Raw genomic sequence first — 16,224 nt, forward strand, 5'->3', positions numbered from 1 at the left:
GGTGATGCAGTTGTTGGTGTAGAGGGAGAAGAGTAATGGGGAGAGCACACATCCCTGGGGGGCACCAGTGGTGATTGTACAGGTGCTTTCCCCTGTCTCACAAGCTGCTGCCTGTCTGTCAGAAAGCTGGTAATCCACTGACAGATAGATGTGGGAACAGAGTTGGTGAAATTTAGTCCAGAGAATAGCTGGGATGATGGTGTTGAAAGCCAAACGGAAGTCCACAAAAAGAGTCCCTGGTCTGTTCAGATGTTGCAGAATATGATGCAATCCCATGTTGATTGCATCATCCACAGATATGTTTGCTCGATAATCAAATTGAAGGGGATCTAATAAGGGTCCAGTGATGTCCTTCAGGTGGGCTAACACAAGTCTCTCAAATGACTTCATGACCACAGGGCGACAGGTCTAAAGTCCTTAAGTCCTGTGATTTTTGGTTTCTTTGGGATGGGGATGATAGTGGAGTGTTTGAAGCAGCATGGGACTTCACACTGCTCCTGTGATCTATTGAAGATCTGTGTGAAGATGGGGGCCAGCTGGTTAGCACAGGATCTAAGACATGCAAGGGACAAACAAGTGGTTGGCTGCTTCATTGAAGGCTGACTCTGCTTCTGGACCCCAGCAAAACCCAGCATTATTCCCTTCAGTGAGAGCTGATAGGGGAGCCACCACAGAGCTGAAGTTCAAAATGAATTTGCGGTAAAAGTTGGCAAAGCCATGAAATCGCTGCATCTCCTTCACAGACGAGGGAGTGGGCCAGTCTGCGACTGCTTGAACCTTCTAGGGATCCATTTGAATATGGTCAGGCTTAATGATGAATCCTAGGAACTGTACTTGCGTCACATGGAATTCACCCTTCTCGGGTTTGACATAAAGGTGATTATAGAGGAGGTGCCTAAGAACCATCCTGACATGCTCCATGTGCTCATTGAGGGAATTTGACAAAATGAGAATATCGTCCAGGTAGACGAATACAAACTGATTGAGCATGTCTCTAAAGACATCATTTATCAGAGCCTGGAAGACTGCAGGAGCGTTGGTGAGGCTGAAGGGCATGACTAGGTACTCATAGTGCCCTGTGGGAGTGTTAAAGGCGGTCTTCCATTCATCCCCATGTCTAATGCGCACAAGAAGGTAAGCATTGCGCAAGTCGAGTTTGGTGAAAATGGAATGCTCGCTGCAGTAACTCAAAAGCTGTGGCCATGAGTGGCAATGGGTAATGGTTCCGGATAGTGATCTGGTTGAGGCCTCGGTAACCTATGCAGGGTTGAAGGCCCCCATCCTTTTTACCCGCAAAGAAAAAACCAGCACCAGCAGAAGTCTGACGAATGATCCCTGCCGCAAAGGCCTCCTCAATGTAATTGTTGCTGCATGCTCGGGAGAAGACAAGGAGAAGATGCGGCCTCTGTGGGAACAGGTCAATCGCGCAGTCATTAGGGCGGTGTGGTGGTAACGACGTGGCTTTCTTTTTACTGAAGACAGCCTTGAGATGATGTTATTGAGTGGGGACTTGAGATAGGTCTAGGGATTCTTGAAACTCGAGAATAGGGTCAGTGGAACTCTAGATCAAACAGGTGACATGATAAGTGTGACCCCAATTGAGGATTGCGCCAGTGAACCGGTCGAGATGAGGGTTATGGTGAAGAAGCCAGGGGTGACCAAGGATAACAGGGAACTCAGGAGACTGTATCATATGGAAAGACAACTCCTCCTGGTGTTGGTGAATGGAGAGGCGAAGGAGAGAGGTAAGAAGGGTTACCTTCCCAGAACCCAGAGGTCTTCCATCCAGTGCAGCAACAGTCAGAGGGGTAGCGAGTGAATCAAAGGGGATTTGGAGACTCCTAGCAAGAAATAAGTCCATAAAGTTCCCGGCTGCACCTGAATCCACCAAGGGCTTGAGTTGATGCTTATGATCTCCCCAAGCGAGTGTGATGGGGAGAAACAATCCTGAGTTGAAAGTTGGGGCAATGAGAGTAATTCCCTTTACAGTCCTTCCTTGCCTGTACGGGACCAAGCGTTTCCCGAGAGCTACGGGCAGGCAGAATGGAAATATCCAGGCAGTCCACAGTATAGGCAACACCGCTCCTTCATGCTGCGGTCACGTGGGGAGATCCGAGTACCACCCAACTGCATCGGTTCTGGAAATCCTTGGGACGGTGGTGGCTTCTCTGTGGGAACTGAACTGAGAGGAGATGTGAAACTAAACTGGTGACTCAAGTTCCTTTTCCTCAGAAGATTATCCAGCTGGACCGCCAGATCAGTGAGGGTCTCGAGATCACAGGTAGGCTCTCGTGTTGCAAGTTCTTCTTGGAGTGCGTCGGAAAGGCCGTTCTGGAAGCACACCATGAGAGATTCATTGTTCCAGCCACTCCCTGCTGCTATGGTGCGAAAATGGATGGCATACTCTGCAGCACTGCGACTACCCTGCCGGAGGGAGAGCAGTTGTTTAGATGCCTCTCTGCCACTGATGGGATGACCGAAGACCCGCTTGAATTCCTCTTCAAAAGCAGAATAACTTGAGCAGAAAGGGCTCCGGGCCTTTGGATGATGGCTGTAGCTCAAATGTAAGGGAACACTGAGTGAGGAATCCACAACAAGCACTGGGGTCTCCCGAGAAGCACAGTGGTGGAGGTAGGTGGGGTTCTACAAGGGGAAAAGACATTTGAGTGGAAAAGAAGCAACAGTCGAGAGACAGTAGCTTGGATAGAAGGCAGCTGATCAAAGATCTGATGGACAGAGGTCAAGATATCAGACAATAATAATGAATGCTTGGCCATCAAGGCCTCCTGTTGGACTAGCACTGCTTCATGATGTTGGACTGATGCTGAGCTACCGTAGTGAAAAGCTCTTGTGTGCTGGGCGTCTCTGGGTTCATGTTGGCTTGGTGTTTCTGTCAGAGCCGGGACTTGAACGTGGGTCTCTGGTGGGAGAATCAGACTCTCAACCCTAGAACCACTGGAGGATGGTGAACCCAACAGTAAGATGCACTTAGGAGAAGTTGAGATGCAGAAAATATTTTAATAAAAGTTCAAGCAACAAAAATCCTCATTCAGGAAACTGGCTTCAGAACAACTAAACACCAAGCAAAGAAACTAGGAGACGGAGACACTTAAATACACACAGCTGAACGAAACACATGTGAACCTAATAACGCTAATTACAAGTAGAGAAAACTGGGCATGAGAGCACCATGAGGACCTCTAGAGGCCAAAACACAACACAAAACAAGCAAAATACTGACAAAAATGGAACACACATCAATAGCTATATTGTTGCAGTAAAATGTAATCGTGCTTGGTTACAGATTCTTCTACAACACACAGCTCAAGACGCTCAATAAAACTTTATTCTTCTGTTGCTGTCTTTTGCAAATACATCAACAAAATCCTCCAGATTAATGCCCGAGCCCTACTCGGGCTCTACACTTAAAACCCCTAAATTCAGTGTTGTAGTACTCGAGAATGGCCTTGGTCTCGATACCAGTCTCGAGACCACTTTTTGAAGGTCTTGGTCACGTCTCAGAATTGGCCACACTTTACTCGGTCTTGTCTTGGTCTCAGACAAATAATTTTATTTCAAGACCACAACTCTGGGGATATCACTACATTTCCTGTGCATTTTCTGATTTATTTGTTAACATCATTACTGTGATTGGATGTAAAACATCCTGCTTCAAATGCAACCAATAACTTGACTCATTTCTATTTTGAAATTTGTGTTACTGTTAACAGCTGTCATCCTTCCCTGGCTCCCCTTCGCACGCACTCCAAGAAAGTGAATGCGGGAGACAGGAAACACGTCATCACAGTATGTGAAAAAGTTCTATTGAAAAGAAACATCATCATCATTAACAGCTTCCAGGTGGGGCACAGAACCATAGCTGTTGGGGTGAAATGGTAATAATTCTTGGGGCCCACAGTTCTAGGGGGGGCCCCACAACAAATTATAAACATTCTTTTTTAATAGGAAATGGCCCACAACCACCACCATTGTGTCCTTGAGCAAGACACTTTTCCAGGTTGCTCCAGGGGTATTATCCCTGTAATAAGTACACTGTAAGTCGCTTGGATAAAAGCATCTGCATAAATAGAAATTGTGTAATAATAATTATTATTATTATTATACAGTATTGAATCTCTTTGTGTCATGACTACAAAGTAAAAAAATCCCCAACAATATGAGGCATCTAAGGGGGGCAATAACCCCTTCAGAAATGAATTTCAGGCCCTGATATTGTCCATAGTGTAAGTGTTTCATATGACTTCAGTTGTAATGCTGAGGGAAATGGTAGTCAAGTGAGCTCATTTCTTTTGAAATTCCTCTGCCAGTTTGCCAGCAAGCAAGTTAGCAGCCTACCGTCTTACTTTTAGGAAAGTGCCAGGTAAAGGAGAAGGAAAAGGAAAAGAGGAGAAGAGAAGGAATTTTAGAAGATAGTAAGAAGAGTGATGAAAAGAGTGTGTCCAAGGGCAGGCATCCCTTGCTGTGCAACAGATCCTATATTCAACCATTGTTAATATATGTTTGTTTAGTTCACTTTTATGCCACAATGTCATCTACTGTTGTAGGGCTTTACTTGTTGTTTAGATCAGTGTTACTATCAGAAATAATTGATAATTATTTCTTTAGTTATTAATTAATATTTAAAATAATTAATTGAATCTAACTCATTAAAACCTCATATGGGGCTCCAGTAAATGTAGTGCACTACATTTAGGAGGGTGTTTGGTTATTAGCAATAATTAATAATTATCAAAGATAATTATTAATTATTAAAAATCAATAGAATATTAATAAGGATTAATATTGGGGTTTCCAGGGATGCCATGCGAGAAGCAGACGTGTGAGACACGAGCTCTGCGAACTTTGCTAGTTTTTTAATTATTTTCATGTTATAATCTGGTGAGATTCGATATTACATACTTGCTCTTTGAGGTAAACATGGCAAAGAAGTCAAAATCCTCAGACTCTGGAGACATTAAAAGACACTTACGTGTTCAAGCTGAGGCCTCTGGCGGGACTGCGAGATGGGGACTTGATTTGGATGGCACGTCGGTAGATGAAATTCAGTCAACTGTCCAACATGTCGGTGATGTTGACGAAGGTTCTTGCTGACTTGGAGGACTTCGCTGTAATACGTCGATCGATTACGGCGATGGAAACAAAATTCTCTGAGTTGTTTACAAGAGTGACAGAACGAATCGATTATTTTGACTCATCGGAAAGGGAATTATCCGCTAATCCGCCCCAGTTCAAAACAGATTTGGAATTAATTTCGGAAAAACTGGAATATTTTGAAAATATGAGCCGAAGGAATTACATACGAATTGTTGGAATTCCTGAGCATGAAGAGGGCAGCGATATGGACGAGCTCTTCACAAGTCTGCTCGACATAACAGACCACAAGCTGGAAATCGAGTGAGTTCACAGAGTCCCAGCTCACAGATCAGCTGAGAGAGACAGGCCCCGATCGATTTTGGCCAAATTTCTGAGATCATCCGATAAAGATCTGGTGTTGTGCCAGGTGAGGAGCAAAGGAAAGCTTTCTTGGAAGAACCATAATATTTTCTTGTTCCCGGATTTGCGAATTCAACGAGAGAAACACGATCGGTTCAAGGAATGTAAGAAACCCTTACACCAGCAGAAGATCACTTTTGCAATGATGTTCCCGGCCAAACTGAGAATAGAAATGAAGAATGGTCGCAAAGTTTTTACATGTCCAAAACAGGCACTCTCTTTCGTAAATACATTGGAGTGAGTAAGCCATTTGATGTTTCTTATAGTAGTGGACTGACTCGCGGTACAGAAACTCTATTATCTGAGGAAGCTGGGTGCCATTTTTGTTTCTTTTTGTGCTGACTTCACCTAGCGGGTGGAGTTTGTTTTGTGGCATGACTCCAAGAAACTTTTGCATTGATGGAAGATCTTTTTTACACTGAAGTTTCCGGCAAGATTGAGAATGGACACTTTGATTGACCACAAAATATCTACATGCTCACATAAAGGACGTCTTTTATAAAGTTGACGGGCTGAGTAAGTTATGGTGCATTTTATTTTTATTTTTTATTATTTTTTTTTTTTTTGTGGCCTCAGAGTTAGTTTGGCTCGTGATCATCCGAGGAAACGGGATGCCGGTTTTGTTTTTCGTGCTGGCTCCGCCTAGCGGCTGGAGCTTGTTCTGTTGAATATCACTCCTTAGCTGTGGATAAATCTGTTTGTCCTTTGTGCTTATTCCTCCTGCTGGCTGGAGTCTGTTTTGTTGAGTATTTTTACGGGACATTGGAATGATTATGTCATCCGCTGAACTTATAACAGCTGGCTCACTGAACAATTGCTTGTCTGTCCGAGGAAACTGATCGGCTTTATATCAGCTGGAGTTTATTTTGTGGAGGAACACACCTTCGAGACGGTTCTGTGAATGAGTCTACATGTTTTTCTGTTATTCTGCCTGTTGGCTGGGGTCTGTTTTACAAAGTATTTTCTGTTATGTAATTTTGCCTTACAAAATTTGCATAGACTTGAGCAATCTGATGGCAAAGTTGTCGCGGGGGCTCTCGTAGGCGTACATGGACTCTTTGAGTTTAGAGGGAATGATGCCGGTTGGCGCTATCATGCGCGGGGTTAATGCACACGTTTTTCGAAGTTCAGGGTTTGATTGTTGCATTAATGGGGAATGTGGTCTGTGTAATCTTGTTTTTGACACACAATTTATTTATTTTTATCATATCAATATATCAAATGTTAATATGAATAAGTTGTCTCTCTCCACATGGAATGTGAATGGGTTGGGGCACCCCATAAATAGAAGGAAGGTTATTTCTTTTCTTAAACATATGAAATATGATATTGTATTTCTTCAAGAAACACATCTTTCCCCGCAGGAAGCTGAAAAATTTGGGAAGATATGGGGAGGACATGTTTTTTTTTAGTGTTGGCTCAAGTAAGAGTAGGGGAGTCATTATATTGGTAAAAAAAAAAATATAACATTCAAATTTTTCAAACAGATTAAAGATAAATTAGCAAGAGTCATTATTGTTTTAGCTGAAATTCTGGGGCAAAGGTTGATTTTGGCTAATATTTATGCGCCTAATGCTGTTGATCAGGGCTTTTTTATAGCTCTTGAAGGGATGTTGCAAGCCGCTGGCACCCCTTATGACATAATATTGGGAGGAGACTTTAATCTTTTGATGGACTCAGTCCTTGATCATAGTGAAGCAAAAGTGTGTAAGCCCCCTAGAGCAACAGTGACAAAATCTTGGTCTTGCAGATATTTGGCGACTTTTGAACCCATCTGGTAGGGACTACACAATTTTTTCATCAGTTCATAAGATTTACTCTAAAATAGATTTTTTTATTTTTTTATATCTAAGTCCCTCATTTCATCTGTTGCGGATTGCTCAATTGGAAACATCTTAGTCTCAGATCACGCCCTGGTGAGTTTGGAGATGTTGACATATATAGATAAAAAGAAATCATTAAGTTGGCACTTAAATGGATCCCTTTTGTAAAATCCTGATTTCCAACAAATGTTAAAGACCGAAATCAATGTTTATATGGAGACCAACTGGTCCTCAGTGTCCTCTGTGGGTGTGGCTTGGGAGGCATTTAAGGCAGTTCTTAGGGGTCAGATCATACAGTATGCCTCATTCACCAAAAAATCCAAAGCACGAGAACTTGTGGAGTTGGAAGAGAATATTTAAAGTGCAGAGGCAGAGCTGAAGCACAGAATGTCATCTGATGGCCTATTTAGATTGAAATACAGATATAATGCTATTTTGTCACGGAAAGTGGAGTTTTGGTTATTCAGGGCAAGACAGTCATACTTTGAGTCAGGGGAAGCTTTTGGCTAGATATATAAAGCAGAGAGAGTCTTTTTCTACTATTCCCTCAGTGAAATCTACTGGTGGTGAAATATTTACCTCAGCCACTGATATTAATAATGCTTTTAAAGAATTCTATATTGATCTTTATAGTTTCTATTATAGTTCTAGTCTTCGTCTACTGATGAAGATATTAGAAACTTTGTGGAACCATTAAAACTTCTTAAACTGACAACTGAGCAAAGAAATTATCTTGATTCTGAGATAACCTTGGAGGAACTTGATGAGGTAATTAAGGCCTTACCTTCAGGCAAAGCTCTGGGGCCAGATGGTTTTGCTGCTGAATTTTTTAGAGCTTATGCTACAGAACTGGCTCCACTTTTGTTAGAAGTTTATACAGAATCATTAAAGAACGGAAAGCTTCCTCCAACCATGACACAAGCCTGGATCAGTGTGATTCTTAAAAAGGACAAAGATCCAAGCGAGTGTAAAAGTTACTGTCCAATTTCCCTGATCCAGTTAGATGTAAAAATTTTGTTAAAAATTTTGGCTAATCGATTAAGTAAAGTTATGATATCACTTATACATATGGATCAGGTGGGGTTTATTCGGGGCCGTAGCTCTTCTGATAACATTAGGCGTCTCATCAATATCATGTGGTCAGTAGCGAATGAACAATCTCCGGTCACTGCCATCTCACTCACTTCTACCAAGGCGTTTGATATGGTAGAATGGGATTATCTTTTTAAGGTTTTGGAAATATACGGGTTCGGGAGTACGTTTATTGGATGGATTAAGTTACTTTATAGACACCCAGTAGCGGCGGTACAAACAAATGGACTAATTTCATATTATTTTACTTTGGATAGGGGCACCCGGCAGGGTTGCCCTCTTTCCCCATTATTGTTCTGTCTTGCCCTGGAGCCATTAGCAATTGCGATAAGAAAGGAGGAGGATTTTCCAGGGGTGGTGGCGGGAGGTATGGCGCATAAACTCTTGCTTTACGCAGATGATATTCTATTATTTGTCTCTGACCCCAGTAGATCTATGCCTTGCCTCCACAGAATTATTAATTCCTTTTCTAAGTTTTCAGGATATAGAGTCAATTGGTCTAAATCCGAAGCTTTGGTTCTGACAGCGTACTGCCCAGAAATGGCTTTCCAGCCGGGTGCTTTTGAGTGGCCCAAACAGGGCATTAAGTATTTGGGTATTTTATTCCCAGCAAATTTGTGTGATTTAGTTAGTTAATTTTGACCCCTTAATAAAACTGTTTTTGACTGATGTGGGCAGGTGGGCTTCATTACATTTATCTCTGATTGGTAAGGTTAATGTTATTAAAATGAATCGTATTCCAAAATTTAACTACTTGCTACAGTCTCTCCCGGGAGATGTCCCCCTCTCTTAGGGTTGAGGAGAGAGAATGGGCTAGGATTTTAAAAAACATAAAAACTGCACTGAGAGATGCAAGGGTGCGCCTTATACAATTCAAGATTTAACTACTTGCTACAGTCTCTCCCGGGAGATGTCCCCCTCTCTTAGGGTTGAGGAGAGAGAATGGGCTAGGATTTTAAAAAACATAAAAACTGCATTGAGAGATGCAAGGGTGCGCCTTATACAATTCAAGATTTTACATTGGTTCTATTGGACCCCCTCTAAATTGTATAGACTTGGTCTTAAAGATACACCCACCTGCTGGCGATGCCAATCAGAGGAAGGAGACATGGCCCATGATTTTTGGTGGTGCGCTGAAATTCGGGAATTTTGGTTGACGGTACAGAATGTTCTGTGTGATGTGTTGGGCATTCGGATTTAGTTTTGCCCCAGTTTTTGTGTTTTGGGTGATGGGGCGGTCATCGACGTAGGTGACAAATACATAAACAATTGGGTCCTCACCAGTGTGATGATTGGCAGGCAGATTGTTTTAAGGGGTTGGAAGTCGGTGGGAGCACCCTCAATTCGGGAGTGGTGCGAGTAGATGGGAAGGGTGGCAGCCTTCAAAGAGGTAACATGTAGAAGGCTGGGGATATGGGATTCTTTTATTGGGAAATGGGGTAGATATTTGATGTTTTTGGGGGGCTCTCACAGTGGGTCTGTGGAGAGAGAGGTATAGTTTAGAGTTGCATGTTTATTATAGGTGTATGTATGTATATGTGTATATATTATGTGTGTATGTATGAATGTATATGTATGTGTGTGTATATATATATATATATATATATATATATATATATATATATATATATATATATATATAATTATTTTATTCTCTGTATAAGTGTGTACTTACGTAAGACCACTAGGATGTTCATTTGGAGTAGTGGGAGTTAATGTTGAATCATTGTATGTATGGTTTTGTTTTTCTTTGTTTTGAAAATTAATAAAAATGTTAATCACATCAAGTCCAAGTCCAGGATGGAAACTGCTCACCTTTCCTCGTACTATGCTGTTTTGAATTTTAAAAAAAATATCATATGAATTTGTGCAGATTCGTTAAGGTTTGTTTTTTTTTTGTTGTTTTTTTTTTCAGGGTTGTGGGGCATCCAGTTTGTTCCAAACTGGTTAGAAACATGAGCACTCCGAAAAGGTTTTGTTGCAAATCATTAATGCCAACCTTATATGAATATGCTACCTGAGTTTTTACTTTTGCTTGGCTATTCACTTGCTTCAGAAGACCAAGCATTGCGTGAATGCACATGCACAGGAACAGTTTTATAGCTTTAGATTTTATAGCTTTTTGTACTCCTCTAAAGTTTCCCAAAATTTTCTCCATTCTGACAAAATGAACCTGTTCAAAATTTCTAATTTTATGACGTAGTTATGAAAAAACAAAAAACAAAAAACAACCGCTTGGTAAAATATATACATCTGAAATATAAATTTGATATTCACGAAAGGGCACATTGTTATATAATACAATGTGTTCTCTTGAAAGCACATATAATATATACAATGCCATTCTAAAATTACATTTAAACAAGCAAGACTAGAGTTGATTTTATTTATATCCCTTTCTCTCTCTCCCTTTCTTGTATATCACTCATATATTTAATATGACAATAAAATAAATTAATAAATATTGTCAGTAGTGATGAAGCATACAGTCGCTATTTGGCTTTGTAAGGCAGTGGTTTCAGTTACTGCTGAACAACAAACACATTTGACCTGTAATATTTTTGTAACAAGTTCAAGGAATGAGGAATGGGAAACGGCGAATCCAAACTCAAAGGTAAATTTATTATCAACACAAACACGTTCGCTTGCATGTAGCTTGTCAGCTGGGCTCTCTCTCTCTCTCTCTCACTCACTCTGAGGTCTTGCCCCTTTTTATTTCCCCCATCTCTCACTGCGAACATAGAAACTGCAATTACCAGCAATTCATCCCAGGTGAAAACCCTTACCGCTTTCTCTCTCCCCAGACGAATGCTCAGCCACACCCTCGCCTCCTCATACCTTCACCGCCCGACTCAGGCCGGTGGAAACGTCCGGCCTGCCCACTCAAACCTTCGATAATAACCAGCCAGCCCCAGGAACCTCCTTTTTGGTCTTGGGTCTCAGGCAGGTCGCAATCGCTGCGGTTTTATCAATTTGGGGCCGCACCTGACCCAAGTAGAACCCCAGATACCATGCCTCCACCCGCCCAATTGCACACTTCTTCGGGTTTGCTGTGAGCCCCACTCATTGCAGTGACCTCAGAATGGCCCCCAGATGCTGCATGTGCCGCTGCCAATCATTACTTTAAATAATGATGTCATCCAAATAGGCAGCGGCATATGCAGCGTGCGGTCTGAGGACCTGTCCATAAGATGCTGGAACATAGCCAGGGCCCCAAACAAACCGAACGGAAGGGTCACAAATTGGTGTAACCCAAACGGTGTGGAGAAGGCAGTTTTTTCATGGGACATCAGCGTTAAGGGGATATGCCAATATCCCTTTGTTATAAATAACAAAGGGATATCCAGTGTACAGTGTCGAGTAAAAGCGAGCCGTGCCCAACCGATCGAGCAGTTCGTCAACACAAGGCATTGGATAAGCATCAAATTTCGACACTGTGTTAACTTTCCTACAATCCGGACTGAGCCATCGCTCTTAGGTACCAAAACCGCTGGGCTAGCCCAATCACTGTGGGATTCTTCTATTATGCCTATATCGAGCATGGCTTTTAGTTCTTCCCGTATTATCTGTTTCTTGTGTTCGGGTAAGCAGTAGGGACAACTACGTACCACTACCCCTGGGGTTGTCTCGATGTGGTGTTTTATGAGATTATTGTGGCCGGGAAGGGGTGAGAACACGTCAGAGAAATTCTATTGCAACCTGGCAACCTCCGTACATTGTGACGGTGAAAGGTGGTCTGCACAAGGGACCAGGGTGAACTGACTGGATTTTAGATTCACCTCCGGTCCGAGCTCCTCCCTCTCCGGAACTACCATCGCCAAGGATACGTGGACCGCCTCTCTCCATGGTTTTAGTAGGTTGAGGTGGTAAATCTGATGTGCCCTGCCCCTATCTGTTCGCACTACCTAAGAGTCGACTTCCCCAACTTGTTGTGTGACCTCAAAGGACCCTTGCCACTTCACAAGTAATTTCGAGCTCGATATGGGCAGCAGTACAAGTACTTTATCTCCCTGTGCAAATTCCTGTAGCCGAGCTTCCCTGTTATACAGCCAGGACTGATGTTTTTGCACCTGTAGCAAATTCTCCTGAGATAGCCTCCCCAGGGTGTGGAGTTTTGCTCTCAGGTCAAGAACGTATTGAATTAAATGTTTTCTCTTTGAAGATCCCTCCTCCCAATTTTCCTTCATGATGTCCAACACAGCATGGGACTTACGCCCATTTAACAATTCAAATGAGGAAAACCCTGTGGAGGCTTGAGGGACCTCTCGCACTGCAAATAACCAGGGTTTGAGCCACTTATCCCAGTTCCGAGCATCTTCATGCACAAACTTAAAGAAAAAATTTAAGTTTTATTAAGTCGTTTGACCAAGCTGTCCATTTGTGGATAGTACATGCTTTTCTGAATCGATTTAATACCCCTACTGGGAATTCCCTAAGGGTGGGGGAGGATGACACCTCCCCATCTCCAGCATCAGCCTGACATGGAGCAGCTGCAGATGGCCCAGGCCACACCTCCCCAGCCAGCGCTTTGCATATCCCACACTGATTCACTTTCTCACAGGACCCATCCACACACAACCCCTTCAATTATGATTGAAAAGCTGGCCAATTAGTTCCCAAAATTAGCGGATGGGTGAGGCGAGGACTAACCACTGCCTCGATATTATGCTTTTGTCCCCAGAATATTACCTTGACGGTCATTATAGTATAATCATGAATATCCCCATGCACACACAATCATTTCAAAGCAGCTTTACAGAAAATCATGCATTAACAGAAAATGAAACCATAATATCAAAAAAGTCTTAGAGTCATTATTGTGTATTTTGATTAAATATGATTTAGTGTGTATAAAAATAATTACATAATAATTGTATTTAGAAACCCAGTCAGCAAGCTGAAGGCGACTGTGGCAAGGAACACAAAACTCCATAAGATGTTGGTTAATGGAGAAAAATAACTTTAGGAGAAACCAGGCTCAATGTGGGAGCCAGTTCCCCTTTGGCTAGCAGAATGAATATAATGCCAGTATTACTTATTTATGTGCAGTGCAAGTCATGGTTTAAAAATGAGTGAACTACATAAGTGTTAAGGGCCAGTGTTTAAACAATGATTCTGTAAGAACTGTAAGATTAATGACTAATGTCTTTGAAGTTCATCCAGGATTAACTGCAGAAGTACATATAGATAAATTGTCCTTTGTTAGTTGGCTGATGAAGGTTTTTGTTGGCAATTTATTGATAGTCTGTGTACGCCATTTTAAGAGTATAGTACATGATTAGACCAAGGTGATGCAGGCTGAGATCAGTGAAGTGCTTCACAGTTCAACTGGCAGGTCATTTCGGTAAGGTCTATCCTAAGTTCAAGGTTCAGCCAATGGCATATGAAGTATCCGATGTCTAATGGTTGGATGGATGACTATTCCACAGTTTAGGAGTCAAATAGGAAAAGGATCTACCTCCTTTTGTGGATTTTGATAATCTAGGAACAATTAACAGGCCAGAGTTTTGTGATCGTAATGAACGTGATGGAATATAGCATTGTAGAAGGTCACTTAAGTACTGTGGAGTTGACTATTCAAAGTATGTAGTTAATAGAATTTTAAAATTAATACGAAATTTAACAGGTAGCCATTGTATCTATGATAAAATGGGGCTAATATGATCATGTTTCTTGGTTCTAGTCAGCACTCTGGCTGCTGCATTTTGTTGTTATTAGCATTTTTTATTGATTCCAAGACAGAGAAAAATAAATTTAACCACAAAATTATACATTAGGAATCAACTTAAAACCCTTTATAACCCCCCCCCCCCCCCCCCACATATAAACAGACACACAAATAGTACATACATTTTTTTTTTTTTTTAAATGACAAAGTTCAACATATAGGGGGGAAAAAAATTGTCTCTCTCCACTGCCCCACACTAGGACCTCTCCAAATGAGACAAATAACTGTCCCATTTTCTGCCATAACCCGACAGGTTCCCCAGCCATCTGGAAGTCATCTCCTCGAAAGCTGCCACTTTACCCAACTTGGTGCACCACTCTCGAAATGAGGGTGCATCAGTTGACTTCCAACCCCTAAGGATTAGCTGTCAGCAAATCATCACGCTGGTCAGGACCCAGCTATTCACATATTTATCTCCTATATTCAGGACCCCTCCATCACCCAAAATACAAAGTCTGAGGCAAAATGAAAACTGAGTGTCCAGTACATCACCCACATAATGCTGGATCCTCAACCAAAATTCCTGAATCTTAATGCAACCCCATAAAACAAAATCTTCGGTAGGCCTAACCCACCTTTGTCAATCGGCCTATGTAACTTATTGAAATTTTACCTGGGATGCTTACCATTCCAAATGAAGGACTTTGCTATGCTATCAAATTGCTTGAAATAAGAGAGGGGGACATCTACAGTGAATTTTGGAGTACAATTCATTTTAATAACATTAACCTTCCCAATCATCAATACTGTAAGTGTAATGAAGCCCACCTGTCCACATCATTCGAAAACCTTGTTGATTAAGAGATCAAAATTAATTCTGACTAAATCAGACAAATTTGATGGGAATAAAATCCCCAAATACTTAATGCCCTGTTTGTGCCACTGGAAGGCACCCGGCTGGAAGACCGTTACTGGACAGTACGCTGTCAAAGCCAAAGCTTCGGATTTAGACCAATTGACTTTATATCCTGAGAATTTGGAAATGGAATTAATAATTCTGTGAAGGCAAGGCATATATCTAGTAGGGTCGGAGACGAAAAATAAAATAGCATCTGCGTAAAGCAGATGCTTATGCGCCACACCTCCCGCCGTCACCCCTGGAAAATCATCCTCCTTTCTTATCGCAGCTGCTAATGGGTTCCAGGGCAAGACAGAACAATAATGGGGAAAGAGTGCAACCCTGCCAGGTGCCCCTATCCAGAGTAAAATAATCTGAAATGAACCCATTTGTTTGCACCGCTGCTACAGAATGTCTATAAAGTAACTTAATCCAACCAGTAAATGTACTAGAATAAATCTTATGGACTGAGGAAAAAATGTATAGTCCCTACCTGATGGGTTCAAAAGTCTCCAAATATCTGTAAGACCAAGATTTTTACACATCCTGTGAAGTGTCAATGTTGCTCTAGGGCGTTTACACAATTTTGCTTCACTATGATCAAGGACTGAGTCCATCAAAAGATTAAAGTCTCCTCCCAATTTTATATCATGAGGGGTGCCAGCAGCATGCAATATCCCTTCAAGAGCTATAAAAAAGCGCTGATCATCAGTGTTAAGTGTGTAAATATTAGCCAAAATCAACCTTTGCCCTTGAATTTCAGCTAAAACAATAATGACTCTTCCTAATTTATCTTTAATCTGTTTGAGAAATTTGAATTGTAGATGTTTATTTACCAATATAATGACTCCCTTGCTCTTACTTGAGCCAGCATTAAAAAAAACATGTCCACCCCATATCTTCCCAAATTTTTCAGCTTCCTGCGGGAAGAGATGTGTTTCTTGAAGAAACACTATATCATATTTCTTACATTTAAGAAAAGTAATAACCTTGCTTCTTTTTATGGGGTGCCCCAACCCATCCACTCATATTAACATTTGACATTTTGATATAGTAGAAAAAATTAATTGTGTGACAGAAACAAAATTATACAGACCACATTCCCTATTAGTGAAACAATCAACCCCCGAACATCCCCTGGAACAAAAGAAACAGAAAAAAGAACCTTCGTCCGACCTTCGTTTCTATTCTCAGTTTGGCTGGGAACATCAGGGCAAACGAGATCTTTT

The 16,224-nt window shown here is 41.7% G+C and overlaps 1 protein-coding gene across 1 annotated transcript in view; it reads left to right on the top strand.

Annotated features, from left to right (window-relative positions):
* LOC127434908 (chemokine-like protein TAFA-5) overlaps positions 1-16,224 on the top strand; it is a 300,288-nt gene that overhangs the window by 242,451 nt on the left and 41,613 nt on the right. The gene's annotated exons all lie outside the window — the stretch shown is intronic.

Source organism: Myxocyprinus asiaticus, chromosome 45 (assembly GCF_019703515.2).
Source record: "Myxocyprinus asiaticus isolate MX2 ecotype Aquarium Trade chromosome 45, UBuf_Myxa_2, whole genome shotgun sequence".
NCBI classification, from domain to species: Eukaryota; Metazoa; Chordata; class Actinopteri; order Cypriniformes; family Catostomidae; genus Myxocyprinus; species Myxocyprinus asiaticus.